We start from the raw sequence: 16,190 nt of genomic DNA, 5'->3' as shown, positions 1-16,190 counted from the left end.
GAATAAATCACTGGTGACTGGTTTGTCAGTTTGGTTTTTCAGTTTTGAAACCTCTCCCAATTTCCAAGCTGATGTGGTGGTAAAATGCATCCAGGCTGGCATTACATATTTTCCATAACTATATGGTTTTGATGAAATAGAGTCAAGATTTTCTTCTAGTACTTGCTTGGTTGTAACATCAAATGAAAGTTGATGTGTCTGGAGTAAATGCCTAGTTTCAGAATAGATTGTTCTTTCCTCAAGTATTGTTTGAATTGGGTATATTGTTACTAAAATATCTTTATCCATTTTTTGAGAAGGTGTTTCAACTAGTAGGCTGGTTCTTTCTGATATCCCCTGGGATAGATCTGTTGTGAACAAGATATCTTCAGATGTTTCAATGAACGATGATCTCATTTGTATGCTAATGCCTTCTGATACCTGTTGAAATGAAGTTGCGGTCAACAGAATATCTTCAGGCGTTTCAAGAATTTGTGGTTTAGTGAAGAGCTTGGTGCTTTCTGATAGATTTTGAGATGATGATACAGCAAACAGAAATCCTTTAGATGTTTCTTGAGGAGAAAACACCCTTGGTTGACTAACTACAGATATTTCTTGCATGACTGTTACCAATAATGTTCTATTTTCTAATAACTTTTGAAATGATGGTGTATATAGTAGATTATTATCAACTATCTCAGGTTTTGAAAATAAATATTTTATGTGTGAAATATTGTTTGTCTTATTTATTAACCTGTCATCAAAACTAAATCCTGATAAAACAGTAGTTACTTCTTTACCAACTGGAAACACAAAATGCAGACTTTTTGAAGTAGATTTTTCTTCTAATTTATACATATATGTAGATATAAAAGCTTTTCCTAATTTCTGTTCATTTGTCCAGTGAGAAAATGCTGTTATAGAAGCATTCATGAAGTCAGTTGTCATTGTGATTTGGTGCAAAGATGTTATAGTTGAAGGTTGGAATGATCTGTAATAAAAGCTAGAATCAGTTATGGGTGTAATGGAAAGTTGACTAGGATTAGTCAGAAAAGTTTGTCTTGATATGATCAATTTAATAGGTGTTGAAGATGAAATTTTTAAAACCTTTTCATCACTTGGGTCTATAATTGTTTCAATAAATTCCATAGTTGTAGATGTTGTTTCTTTGTCTGATGTAAAGTTTAATTTTGGAAGTCTACTATCAGTTCTATTACTTAGCTGAATTGACAGCATATTTGTTGACATGATGTCTCCCACATAAAAGAACGGAATCAATTTAACATTACTGAAGTAGGATACTATATCATAGGATTCACTGTAAGTTGGTTTCACACTTGTTAATGTTTTTTCTGTTTTTGAGATGGGTTGATTATAAAATGTAACGTCAGTGGTCGATTGGATTATTGGCAAACTTGAGGTCTTTTCTCTTTGCTTTAATTTCAGTTCAAATGTAACTATATATGAGGCAGTAGCAGTGACGAGAGATAGAGTAATGATTGTTGGGAGAGGAGTATTGGATAGAGAGGTAATAGGAAATAACTTGAGAGGAGTAAGAGAAACTGAAAATCCATGAGGAGAAGTCTGACTTACTTTTGTAGTATAAAGATATAAATTTAACCCATACATTTCAGAGAAACTTGCAGTTCTTTGCCATTGTCTTGTTACTTCCCTTAATGTCCATATTTTCATTGGAGTCTGCATTTCTAACACAGAAGCCATTTGTTCAGAGCTAGTTCTATTTGTAACAGTTGTTACTGACACATATGGTATTCTCCTCATTCTTTTTGTTACTTGCTTAAAATAAGTTTTTGGTGAAACTAATGAAGAAAAGTTTAGTTTTGGCATAACAGTCATAGAAATGCCTTTCTGCCAGGAATCTATTGATGTATTTAGAATTGACATCTTTGAAGGGACTAAACTAACCAAGTCTGTCATAGATGTTCGATTTGAGAAAAGATGTTTAAGATCTATCTTAGTTTTAGTTTTTATAGGCTGCAGGAGAAATGTAGAGTTAAAAAGCTTGGTATCATAATCAATGTAAGGTGTGAGTGTTTTCTGTGTTGGAATAAAAGGTAAAGTTGTAATCTGAATTTTAACATCTGATAAGTTTAGTTGTGGACTGGAATCATACTCCATCTTGGGTGTGCTCAAAAGAGTTAGTTTTGATGATATATTTGTAAAGGGTTGGAAGTACTGTAAATGAAGGGTTGTTTTGTCTACCTTATAGATGTAAGATTGCTCCCATCTATATTTTGACACAAATGATTTTTCCAAGACATATTGACTGCTAAGTGGTTTCATTACAGAAGTCACCGAAATAAGAGAAATGTCGGGGGTGATATGCATTGTTATGCTAAAAATCACTCTTTCAGTTGTGATTGATTTATCAGCTAAGTCCAAGGTAGTTTTTAACGATTTCTTTTGGGCAACGATTGTACTTTCTGTTACGGATTTCTTTGTAATAGATTCTAAAGTAAAAGATTCTGTAATATGAAAAGATAAACTTGTATTCTGAACAAAATCTAGAGATTTTCTTATGAACCTTTCATTAGCAACGGTTGGGACTAGAATTAGTGTTTCATTGCTTGTATTTGACATTTGATAAATATGTCTTGGTCTATGTGACTGAATCATTTTAGGTGACCCTATGTTGTATAGTAATACATCCCACATGAATTTGGTGGGTAATTCAGTTATATTTACTAAATCACCAATTAAATATGTTGTTTTGATCTCTGTATTGTGCTTTAACAAAAATTCAGGTATAGCTTTGGTTAATAAATGAGTCGTGTTACTGGCTATTAGCATTTTTGATGTTTCAGTAGTCTCTGTTACAATTTCTGTCAATGGTGTTCTGAATATCTGTGAGTCCAGGATTACTTTAGATGTTGATGGCCATACAAATTCATTTATCTGAGTGGTTATCAAAGTCTTTCTGATATTTATACCTAAATATGTTGTGATGGTCTGTATAGACTTGTTTAAGTAAACTAATGGAGACTTAGTTTGACTCATACTATCGTAACTTGATGTTCCAAATGTTACTTGGATAATTGACAATGATGGTTCAGCAACTTTTTTGCTCTGAGATGGAACCACACTTTTAGATATTGTTCTGATTATTAGAATCTTTGGTGTTGTAATATCGCCTTCATGGTAGAAAGGCAAAAATTTAGGCATAAATTTACTTTCTACTGTTGTTAATTCAGTCCTATAAACATCAATGTCAGCCAAAGCTTTCGTTTTGATTGTTTTAAACATTACCACTAATGGCTTGGTTACATGTAGCATATTGCTAACATTTCCTGTACTATAGGCATTTTCTTCCCCTTTTATTATAACAGTACTTGACTCATTCATTTTTATCAATGGTTTTGGTAAAATTTGCTTCTGTTCTACTGTTGATACAGTTATACTCTCTGTAATGTAAATCAATGATATTTCAGTTTTACTGATAGTCTTTCTATCTAAGGATTTTCTTTCAACTTCTATTCTAGATTTGGTTGCTTTTTTAACCTTACTTTCCATTTCTGAGGTTAACTGTGGTGCTAAAGAACTCTCTGGAGCCCTACTAAACAAGAACATACTTCCAGTTGTTTCCTTTAGTGATTCCTGGGACTTAGATTTCATTGCTATTTCTCGAGATGTAGTTTTAGTAAGAGGGATTCTTGTTATTGCTTCATCACTGGTTTGCTTAACTGCTTCACTTAATTTCCAGGTTTGTGTAAAGTGATCATGTGTTGTTATTTGTACTCTTCTCTCTGTCATGAATTTAATGGGTACTTTAGGTGTTAAAGATTGCTGTATCCATGCAACCCAGTAATTTTCAGTTTGGTCATATTGCAGTTCATTTATAGTCTTATTATTAAACCAAATATCTACAGTAATAAATGGCTGTTTTGCTAGAGTGCTATTTTCTTTGAAAGGAAGCAAAACAGCCTCAGATATGTTTTTATTTTCCAAAACCAGTGCTGAAATATTATGGTCACTATCAATGTGTAATATCTCAAAGCGAATTGTAACTGCCATTTGTGTTTTGGCAGTGCCCTGCAAAACAGCTACATCTAATAATGCTGTATCTATTTTCTCACTCACTTCAGTTGGTAGTATTCTTGTAGTAATTTCACTAATTTTCTTCTGAATTTCAGACATAGGCAGTTCTGTTCCTTTGCGTTGAGATTTTGTTGTTTCGATTACACCAATATGAAATGTTTCCATTGTCCCTTTCATGTGTATATTTAATTGATTACTAGTACTAAGTTGAAGGAATTGTTTCAAATTACTTTCATTTTTCATTTTAAACACATCTAGACTTCTATCAAATAATGCACTGGTACTCGTAGCTAATAAGGAATCAAAATATTCTGAAGTACGGAGAACAACAAGAGCCATTTCAGATAATTCTGTTGTTGCATCATACATCTGTTGTACTGTAATTGTTAATTCTTCCACATGAATGACTCTGTCTGTAGTTGCAGACAATTTTACTTCAGATGCAGTGATACTTGTTATATTTGGGAATACTGTACTTGATACATCTACTAATTCAAATGTTGCATTAGTTATCACAGCTTGTTTAATTATGTGTAATAATTTACTTACCTGTGATATCTTTTGAGCAGTAGTCAACATAGTTGTATTCAGTACATTTAATTGAAACATATTATGTCTAATTTTAGGTATCATCGTTGTGAAAACTTTACTTTCATTTGAAGCTATGTTAAATAAAAACATTTCAAATGATGTTTGGTATATTGTTTCTGGTGTAGCTAAAAGTGACTGCATGTCATTGCTAGCTGATGTAATAATAAAAGACTCCTTTGATGTGCTGTTTGAAACAACAGCTAGAGTAAATAAAGTTGTATGAAGTTTTTCCAATAAATCAAATGTTATTTTATCTTGGATTGTCTTAGTGTGTTGTGTTGATAAATGAGAAATGTTTGTCCTAATGCTTAAAGTAATTTCACTGCTCATTTTACGACTGGTAGTTCTTGTCATTGGTTCTTTTGTTGCTATTGGCTTCTTTGTCTTTGCCTCTATGGCTGAACTGCCATTTATTAATATATAAATTGATGAAGCGGGTGTCACTTCTCCTCTTTCCTTTTTAAAAGAAACACATGTTTCATCTTTTGATGCAGTAGTTTTTGTCATATTTATAGATCTGGCAAGTGTAGTCAAAGAATATAATATCTTTCTCTTTGTATATTCTTTTAGTTGATACTGAGATTTGAATACAGATATTAATGGTGTTTGGGTAACTAGAAGTGGTTGCCATGTCCCAAGTTTAGTTTCAAACGGCTCAAATAATTTCGATGTTGCAAAATCTCTTATTGGTTTAGATACATTTTGTGGCATTTTTGATTGTCCAGTAAATATTTTACCCAAATCGCTTCTACCATGTTTACTAAACTCCAATTCTCTGTAAGTGCTTTCATATGATGGTAGGGTTAAAAGAGAACTGCTTGAAATATTTTCTTTATGTGAAGATATTTTAGGTGTTATAGTATGAAGAAAAGAAGCATTCTTAATTATAACTCCATGTTCTTTTGTGACATAACCTATAACTTTTAATTGTTTTACTGTGTCATTATCATAAAAATCAATAATATCAATAAACCTGCCTGGTGTGCTTGTTTGATATGGATAAAAAGTTTCACTTATATCTCTTTTCTTAAAATACCTTCTTGTTGGTTTTGTATGATCCAACATTGCTTTCATTTCACTTCTAATCAAACTCTTTGTAATACCATCAGTTGTTACATCTAGCCATTTAATGGGTTTGGATTGCATTATATCTGTAGATGGCTTCACTCTTTGCTGACTTATTAAACTTCTTCTGTATTTATCAAATTTAGTTGAGAAATCATGCATGTATGGTTCAGATTGTAATTCAAATTTTATTTCTTGATACAAGGGACTTGACTGTACTTCTGAGAAGGTTTTAGTTTTAAAACTAGTTTCTTGGCTGTGTAGTTTTAAGAATGGAAAATATATTTTAGACTGATTTTCAGTATATAATGTTCTTGGTGTAATTTTATCCTCTTTGTCATATTTTGGCTTATCAGAAGTTTTTTGAAATGCATCAGGTTTCCATAATGTTTCGGTTGATGTACCTTTTGGTAAGGAAGATGATACTGTATCTTCTACATCTGTTGAAGTTTCTGAAGTTAAGGTTTCACTCATAAATTCACTCAGCACTGGCGGGCTTGCAAATGGTAAAAACAACAGTGTATTTTCCAATATAAATGTTACATCTGTTGTTCCCTCAAGACCATGCTCTTCATATAATTCTGTTGAGTCTAATTTGTGTTTCTTTTCAGCTGTTGAAATACTGAATTTAGTTATATTTGATATTTCCAAACTCAAAGAAGAAATTAACTCATTTTGTGGACTGCTTTTTGAAGGAACAAGCCTGTGCAGGTATCTATTCACATCAAATGAGCTTACTGTTGGAACTAACCTCTCAGTAAATCCACTCACATTATCATGTTTACCTATAAAAAGAACTAAGCCTTCAGAATGTTGACTTACACTTTGTGATGTGTAAGTAGAAAGAATTAATCCTTCACCGTATCTGCTTTTGTTTCCCTGTAATCTTCCATGGGTGATATCAATGGTATTAAATGTAGTAATATCTACCATTTTAGATTTAATTTTATGTACTCCATCAACTTTTCTTGGCTTTATAGTCTCTATAGTTACTGATGGCATCCAAAAACTAGATACAAAATCAGTATGAGACACATGTTTTTCCTTTCTTGTAAAAAAGGCTTTTGATAACTGTGTAGTTTCTGGTGTTTTTCTAAAATATTCTTCAATGGGAGAAATAACAATACTTGTCAAATATCTTTGTTGGGTAGAACTGAAATCTGAGCTCAGATGGTCTGCAGAATGATATCCTGGAGCCAATAAAGACATCGGTGTTAAGATTTCCATATCTCTATTAGTTAACTGAGACATCTGCTTAAAATGTTCAGATAACTTTTTTTTATGAAGCATTTCATAACCAGACATCTCCAGCATTGAATAAAAAGGATCAGTGGTCTCTGTTGTTGTTACTGATGTTTCAGAAAAAGCAAATATATCTTCTGTAAGAGTGCTACTAATCATTTCATTTAGTATAGTCAGGGAAGTAACAGTGTCCACTTCTGAAAGTTCTTTTGCTGTTAGCTGAATGATTTGATTCATAGTTGTACCAAACGACTTAGTAGGGTTTGTTGACTGAATGGGAATAACTGTTGGCTTGCTTTTATCAATATCTGTTTTAATATTTGTGGAAGAAATTAATAGTGTAGGTGACACTGTTGAAAAAAATGTAGGGTATGAAACTACTATATCTAGTAACATTGTCACATTGTATCTCCAAGTTAACTTCCAGCTTTCTCTTTCTGTTGTGAATGTTGATAAATCATTTAAAAAATCTTTACCAACTCTAAACATTAAGGTTTTGATAGTTCCTAATTGGAGAGACGTTTCTAATGTTTGTATATCCATTATTCTCATAACTGTAGCAGTTATTCTTTTATCAGTACCATTATCAGCCAAGATTTGTGTTCTTTTCCACCAAATATCATCTTGTCTAGTTTGTGTTGTAGACTGCTCAGTTATAAATTTTGAAGTAAAAGTCTTATGCCATGGTAAATATATTGTAATTGTTTTCTGTTTCTGAAAAGTTAATGGTGACTGAAAATAGGTTAGTGGTTTCATTGCTGTTATATATCCTTGGGGATCTGTCCCAGTCTTTTCGTTTGTAATAACCAATCCATCTCTATCAACTTGTGGAACTGTAACTGCACTCATAATAACAGCTGATTTTACAGTTACATCAGGCTGTAGAACACTAATGATCTCCCTAACATCATCAACAGCATCCTTACCAAAAACTGGTTCTTCCTTGTCTATTTGTGGAATTTTAACAGTTATTTTAGTATTAGTAGATGCATCCTTTTCTGTGACTTTAATTAAAATTGTAGTAATCACTGATTTAGTTGTGTTACTTGGCAAAACTACAGATGTACCCATAGGAACTGATGTAGATTCTTCAATAACAACTTGTGACACAGTAATAAAATCTCTAAAACTAATTGGGCCATCAGTATCAAAAGGAGGTACTTTGACAGCATATCTGGGATCAAATGATCTGCCACTAACTACTTCCAAAATAAAAGCAGGACCTCTAGTTGGAAGTGATGTACTTTGTTGAACTGACCCAGCTATATGTGGAACAGTAACACCATCCTTAGAAATCATTATAACAGGATACCAAACAACAGAAATATATCTATCTATGGATGATTTATCTCTAGTAATGTAAGGAATGGTAACTGTGTCCTTTGTAACATCTGATTCGTCAACATCCACAGCATCTTCCAATTGATCAGTATGCATGCTATAAGAAACCTTGGTTACAAATGATTTATACATGTCAATTTCTGCTGGTGTAACACTGTCCTGAACTAAAGTTGATCCACCAAAGTATCTGTGTGAAACAGAACTAGTTACAACAGCATCACTAACAATATCTGATCCATAAATTTGTGGGTCTGAAACATTATATCTAGCAACAAGAAACTCATCTTTTACTCTTCCTGATTTAGTAACAGCCATATCAGTTTGTTTAAAGATAACAGGTATTCTAGTAAGAAATGAAGTGTATACATCTACTTGTGGGTACTGGACAGTATGTATAGCAACAGCCAATTCATCTTGACCAATCTTCACTACAGCATCTGCTGTAGTACTAAGTCCCTCTGCATTGCTTAGTAAAACAGTAACTGCATCCATGATATTAAATGATTTCTCGGGTTTTAGAACTGTAACAATGACACTAGTACCAGCAAGATCAATTTGTGGAATAGTAACAAAATCCTTGACTATAATCATTCCATCGATGTTAATTTGTTGAACAGATGTAATGTTAGGAGCAACAATATATCCATCACTAGTAATTCTTGTTGGAGTAGCTTCATCCATTGGGATATCTAATCTGGAAATATCAATATTTGGAACTGTATATGCAGCTTTAGTAATAAATGATCCATTTAAATCAACTTGTACTGTAATAACTTTCTTTGTAGTAATAGATACATAACCATCAATTACTAAATCTTTAGTAATAATTGATCCATTTCTCAGTAATTGTGTAGCTGTGACAAAATCTCTAACAACCATAGTATCTGCATCCTTTTCCAACAGTGTAACATTAATGGCTAATCTTTCTAAAATTTTGGGAAATGCACTTGCATCAGTAACAAAAACTGAATCATTACTATCATATTTTAGAGTTGTACCAACATCTAAGGCAATCTCTGGTTTTGTTCTGCCTAGTTGTAGATCAATATGTAAATACTTAGGGATACTTGATTCATCAATGCCTTTTGATGAAACTGAAGCAATATCTCTAGGAAAGCTGTCCTTAAAAATAAAGGAGTCAACTGTATGTATTTGTGGAACTTTGGACACATTACTGGCAACGACAATAGTTTTGGAAACAGTGGATCCATTTGTATGTATTTGTTGAGATGTGATCATATCTCTAGTAACAATGTCCTTAGTAAAAAGAGAATCGTCTATATGTATTTGCGAATCTATAACAGTCTTCCAAGTAACAACACTCACAGGACCAAGAATGCTATCTATGTGTATCTGTGGAACTGTAACAGTCTCCCTAGTATCAACTGTATTCTTATTAGTAGTTGTCACTTTTATATGTATTTGTGAAATTGTGATGTCCCTCACAACAAATGATTGATCTGAATGTGCTTGTAGAACTTCATCCCTAGTAACAATAAAATCCTCAGAAAAAATTGATCCACTTGTGTATACTTGTGAAACTACGATGTTATCCATATCAACAATAACATAACTAGCAGAAATTGATCCACCTATATGTATTTGGGGAGCTGTCACAACTTTCTTAGCAACAGCAGTTATATTACTTCTGAACAGTGAGATTGTTGTTGCAAAAGAATAAGAATGTAATTCCTCTAAAAGAAGCACATGTGTAGTATTTCTTGAAATGGTTGCTTCTGTCACAGCTTTATGTTGAATGATAATTTCTGTTAATCTTCCAGTCCTTACATATTTTAATGATCTAGTTGACAAATTTCTTGTTTGTAAAGTCAGAGTTCTCTCAAATGTTATTGTTGTAGAACTGAAAAGATCGCTTGATTTTTCTTCGCTAATTCTTGGAATTTTCAAAATTTCAAATCCACGTTTATCCTCTACTTCAGTTTTATATTTTAGCATCCTTTGTTGTGTGATAAATTCCAACTCTATTGTATCAACACCAGAGTCAATGTAATCTCTGCTTTCAGGAGGCATAATTGATATCCTTTCTTGAAAAGTAGTAAATGGGACTGACATTTCTTTTAGTGAGCCTGTTTCTCTTGCTTCATATATCTCCTTATCATAAGTATATGTCAGATCTATAAAAGTAACTTCTTGGTCAAAATACTGTACATTAGATTGGAATAAAATAGGGGTTGCAGTTTCTTCTGGTAGAGAATAGGCAGGTAATATTGGCTTATGGAAAATTAACTTTCTATCATCATTTAAACTTTTCTTGTCAAATTCTGCTCCTGACAAAGCCAAAATTAAATTCGGATCATCATGAATAGTTTTGGATTTTAAACCAATTTGTTTTGATTCATCATCACTTTTGGTAATTTGTCTCAATCGTTCTACTGAAGTTGATCTTTCATGTTTTGCTGTAATCAAAGACTCATTTAATGGAACCATTGGTTCTGTTATATATAACCAAGGAACAAAAATCTCATATGTGTTTAAGTTATAGTTCAAGCCTACATCTTGACCAACATTTCCTCCAAGAACATATTTTATATGAACTGATCCAGGAGAAAGTAATTTCTTGCTTGCGTTGATATATAGTAAATCTGTATCTCCTGAAGTGAAACCTTTGTCAGAACTCTGTGAGACATCTGATAAAGTAAATTCTTTAATTAACTGTCTTGCTTTTTTTGTCGATATTTTCTCAGTTACTCTTCTAGAGATCTTGTCCCAAAACTGTTGATCTAGAATGTGCGTTGTGCTCATCAGCAGTGGAATCTTTGGACTGCCTATACTAAGAAATACAGACTGAGATGTACTTTTCTCAATAAACCATACAGTTGGTATAAAGTGTGATTTATGTAGTTTCTCTCTGGTAATTGGTGTAGTTATCTGATCAGATAAGAAAGATGGTGTTAAAAATGTATAAAAATATTTTGGTGTTAGCTGATATTTTACATGTGTTTTTACTTTTTCAAACAATGTATATTGAAGAATTACTTGTGTTGTTATCATTATCTGTTCTTCACTAAATAACTTTCTTTTTGTTGACTTTGAAAGCATTTCATATATTTTTATTTTACTACCATCTCTTTGTTCTGTAGTTTGGTTAATTTCTGTCATGAATGATAGGCTTTTAAACAAGTCATCAACTGATTTGGTTTGGTCTAAAGCAACTGTTACAAATTTCTCACCTGGTTTTACTAATGTTTCTAGTGATTTAGACACATTTAGTTTCAATAACTCCCACCAAGTAGGTGTAGTTTGATATACTTTTGGGGCTTTTGATGTACTCTCAATACTTCTAAATGTCTGAAGTAGTCCTAATAAATACTTTTTGAATATAAATGATGAATCCATGGCAGTTGTGGAATAGGGCTCCTGCTTTGATAGGGATATTTTCACAGTAGTATAATAACTTTTTAAAGAACTCAAATCTTTTGAAGGAATACTTTTACTTTGATTATTTTGATATAATTGAGACTGGATCCTAAGATGCAAATTAGAGAATGTTGTTCCTTCAGTATAGGAGATATTAGGAAATAATCTCATACTTTCACCTAATTTAACTAATTTGGTTATCACCAAAGTTGTTTTTTCTGGATACAGAATATCCAGACTAAAATTAGATGTAATTTTTGTAGGTATATTATGTGGAATGATTGATAATGTTTTTGATGTAACCATGTAAGATTGTGTTCTAACTGGTGATGACTTCTCTGATCTTATGAGTTCCAATTTTTTGCTAGTACTATTTATTTTGGAGATATTAGAAGAACTGAATGGTGAATATTGTATTATATTTTGTGATGTTTTGTATGATTTTAAGTTGCTAGTTTTCACTTCTTGTCTGTTTGTTGTAAGGACTTCTTTAAATATACCTAATACTCTTTCTGTTGTGTTGTATTTTTCAGCATAAACAGGTAGTGTTGATCTCACTGAAGGGATCAATTCTGTAGAACTATGCCATTGTTTTTGAACGGTATGTTTCAGTGGAATAGAAAATATTGGGGGTTTCTGACTTATTGTCACTTGTTTAAAAAGTCTGCTACTTACTGTTCTCCTCAAATTGACAGTAGTCACAGGATTAGATAATATAGTTTTTTTTAATAAAACAGATAGAGTATGATGTATTTTGAGCATTTTCAGTGTAGTAGATGAAACAGGTGCTGGAGTAGTAAATATTTTAGTCATAAGCTTTTTACAAGGTTTAGAAGGGAAATGTTTTTTTAAATATTTCTGTTTTATCTTTTTCCGTAAGGACTTTTTTCTGCTTTTCTGTTTTGGCTGCCCTATACTAGATTGTGATCCCTTTTTCTTTGCTTTATCGATCAACAAAAGTCTTTTTCTTTTATCTTTCAAGGAATATCTCTTTATATACAATCTCTTCCCCTTTTTTAGCCTATGATAAGGACATTTTTGCCTTCCTTGTTTCCTTGAAAATTTTGATTTTGCAACAACAAGCTTCTTACGGGGAGTTTTAGATACATAACCTGGTATACAATGTACAAAAACATCTATAGTTTTCCCATCTACTGCAAAGCCTCGGCGTGTTATACATTTGAGAGATACAGAGAGTTTTCTCAGATGTTTTTCTGATTGGTCTGATTTATTTCCTGTCATTAATATTTCAATTGTTTTACTAGTTACTATTCCATGGGAGAGTTTTTCATCCACAGAATGGTTATATTTTACAATAGGCAGACAGTTTAAAGATATATGAAGAAAGTCTTTATATGAAGGAATATTAAGGTCACTAGTACAGTGAAGATTCACTGGTAAGAGTGAGCCATTAGAAGTAGCACTCAATCCAGGAACACAGTTTAAGTCTATATCTACTTTATCCCCACTGCTATTGCTGCTATTTATTTTTGGAGTGCAATACAAATAAACAATTATATCATCTGGTTTAGGAGCAACTTTGCCAGGAGAAGAGCAATTTAGTGTTACGGGTATGTTATTTCCATATTTTATAAAATTGGTCTCATGAATACAAACAAGAGAAATTGCAATTGACTGGCTGCCTTCATTTCCACCTTTAACTGCTGTGTTTTGTAAAGATAACTCTATTTTGTTTACTTTATTTGAGCCAAATACTTTAGAAATTCTCTTTTTAGAATTTATAAATTTCTGTAATTTATTTCTTTTCCATGGAAAATGTATTTTTCGCCTGTGCTTAACTTTCTCATCTTCATAATAATCTCTTTGATCTGAATTAAATTTATCAAATATTTCAGGTATTTTTTTAAGACTGTCGTCTGATCCCTCCTCTTTTTCTCTTTCTTGTGAGCACCTAGTTTCAAACTCCTCATTATCAACTTCATCTTCTAATTTTTGGTTTGAAACTATTCTTTGTTTGGCTAGTTTCTTTGGTGATTGGATTTTAAATATTTTTTTTGGTTTTTTTAAGTATGATGAATCATCATTCTTTTTTAAATGCAGCTTTTTTCTGTTTCCAAAACTAATATCTCGTTTGATTCTAGAAGTAAATAATTTGTAATTCCTTACTTGTATTATGTTTTTGCCAAATAACTTTATGTTATTTGTATTGTTGAGCATTTGTAACACAGATTTTGTCATAAACAGACTGACACTTGGATTCAGGGTACTTGTTTCACCAGAATTTAATTGAGTAAAAATTATGGAAGCTGTAGACTTAAAAAATAGAGGATGGTTTTGAATATCAAAATGAAATAAATTAGATGAAAGGATGTAGGGTAGTTGAGAAACTGCAGTTTTTGGTGCATAAATGCCTTTGTTTTTAAAATTCTTTAAACTGAATTTACTATTTACATCTTTTTTTGTTGAGTAGTTACTTTGGGCTTGAGAAATTATTCTATATTTCAGGTAATGATTTTTAAAATAGAGAATTATATTTGATTTTAATACATAAATTTTAATTTCAGGGATATAATTATGAAGAAGTTCAACAGATTTTTCATCAATGAAGTCTGTATTGCTTTTAGCATGGTTTACTATTAATATCACAGAGGATCCCAGAGAACTAAGATATTTGCATACCACTTCATCTTTAAATCTATCATCAAATAGTGTTGAAAAAGTACTGTTTTGGGATTTAATCTTACAAATAATTACAAAATCATTTATTTTATCATTAGTCTTTTTAATTAGAAAGTTGTAATTGTCTAAATAAACATAATTTACAAAACCATTCATCCCTTGAGGTTTAAGGAAGTACCATGCAATTTCTGAAATATTCATAAAAGTATCTTCCATAATAACCAATATTTTAATATTTACAGCTGAATTTTGCTCCACCAATTTTGTAATGTTATACCTATCACAGATTTCCAAGTTATTATGTAAAAGAAAACAAAATTTAAAGAACTGGTTTAGAAACATATTACTTAAAACATCTACTCTATCCTTAATTGGCAAAAAATAAAATACCCTTAACTTTTTACTATTAGAAAAGCTACTAATTTTAGAATTATTATGTAAATGTTTTTGCTTTATGATATTAAGAATAAAATTTGAGCTATTACTATGATATAATTCTTCCAAGGGCACCAGAATCACTTTAATTTTCCTTTTTTTAAAAAACTTGTGATTTTTGTTGATTAATGTTAAATTTGGTTTAATGGTTACTAAGTCACTAAGACGGTTGATATATACAATATGAATCTCCTGAAACTTATGTTTATCCCTAAATACTTCCAATGACAACACAGATTCATTAAATAAATTTTGAAATTTGGAATTAGTAATTTGCCTAAGCTTTCTTAGATCTAATATATGTTTTAACTTTTTCTGTAAACTTTGTTCATCTAAGAGTTTATTTGTCCTAATATATTTAATTTGATAGGGTTTGTAGTGTGTTGGCATATATGTATTGATTTCCATTTGTTTTTCAGCTTTTTTAGTCCAATACTCAATAATATATTGGTTTTTACTTGCTTGGATTATTAATGGTTTGAAGGTTACAGAATATACTACTAAGATAATCACCAAGTTTGGTTTCAGACCTGAAAAAGAAATAAAAATATCCATTATGATCTCATTAAAACTAAAAAATCATTTTTTTAATAATCTTTGGAACTACAGTTATTAAAATCAAGCTTTTGAGCCTTTTTGCTGTCTTTCCTAATAATATATATTACGTATAACATTATTTCAAACGATGCTATTTCCAGTTAATATCTACAATAATTAAATATAATTTTTTGATGATAACAATATATGTGAAAGAATGTTGTAACTATAAGCAATTATAGATAATGCATACTAAGATATTTTTTACTAAAATCGTTGTCTGAGTTTAACAGGTCATAACAATGTCATACTATACAATTACAGTTACACTAAAATTGATTCTCGTTGCTTCTTCCAGCTAGACCTGAAACTTCAAATATTTAGAAGAATAAATAGAAATTATAACATTTTTGTCTTTTCTAAAAGCATTGATATATCTTAACCCATACTCAATTTACAAAGCAGTTATGGTAAACATATAAGGACATTTATATTAAGAGAGAAAATAAAAGGAAAGATAACAACCTCAAAAGTATCAATTCTAATAACAAAAATATATTATTTTAAGAAAACAGAAACATACATCTGAAGATGACATAAAATATCACAATTACAAATTTTTAATTCCATGATTATTCTAATTTCATTGGTAGAACATAAATTCAGATGTATATAACCAATCTAAAGTTTGTAAATATATCGTATTTTCCAGCATACAAGTTAAATTTTTCCAATCAAACTTTACAGCCAAAAAAGGTAAGCTAACTTATACACCAAGGTGACTTTGGAGGACCAACAATTCCATGAGAAATGCAGCAGGACTTGAAAAGATAGTGATGATGTTTGAATGTTTACACCATATTTGCACTATATGCTATGTCAACTTATATACTGGAAAATACAGTATTCTTTAACATGCTTCATTC

Source organism: Octopus sinensis, linkage group LG6, assembly GCF_006345805.1.
Source record: "Octopus sinensis linkage group LG6, ASM634580v1, whole genome shotgun sequence".
NCBI classification, from domain to species: Eukaryota; Metazoa; Mollusca; class Cephalopoda; order Octopoda; family Octopodidae; genus Octopus; species Octopus sinensis.
This window is presented reverse-complemented; position numbering follows the sequence as displayed.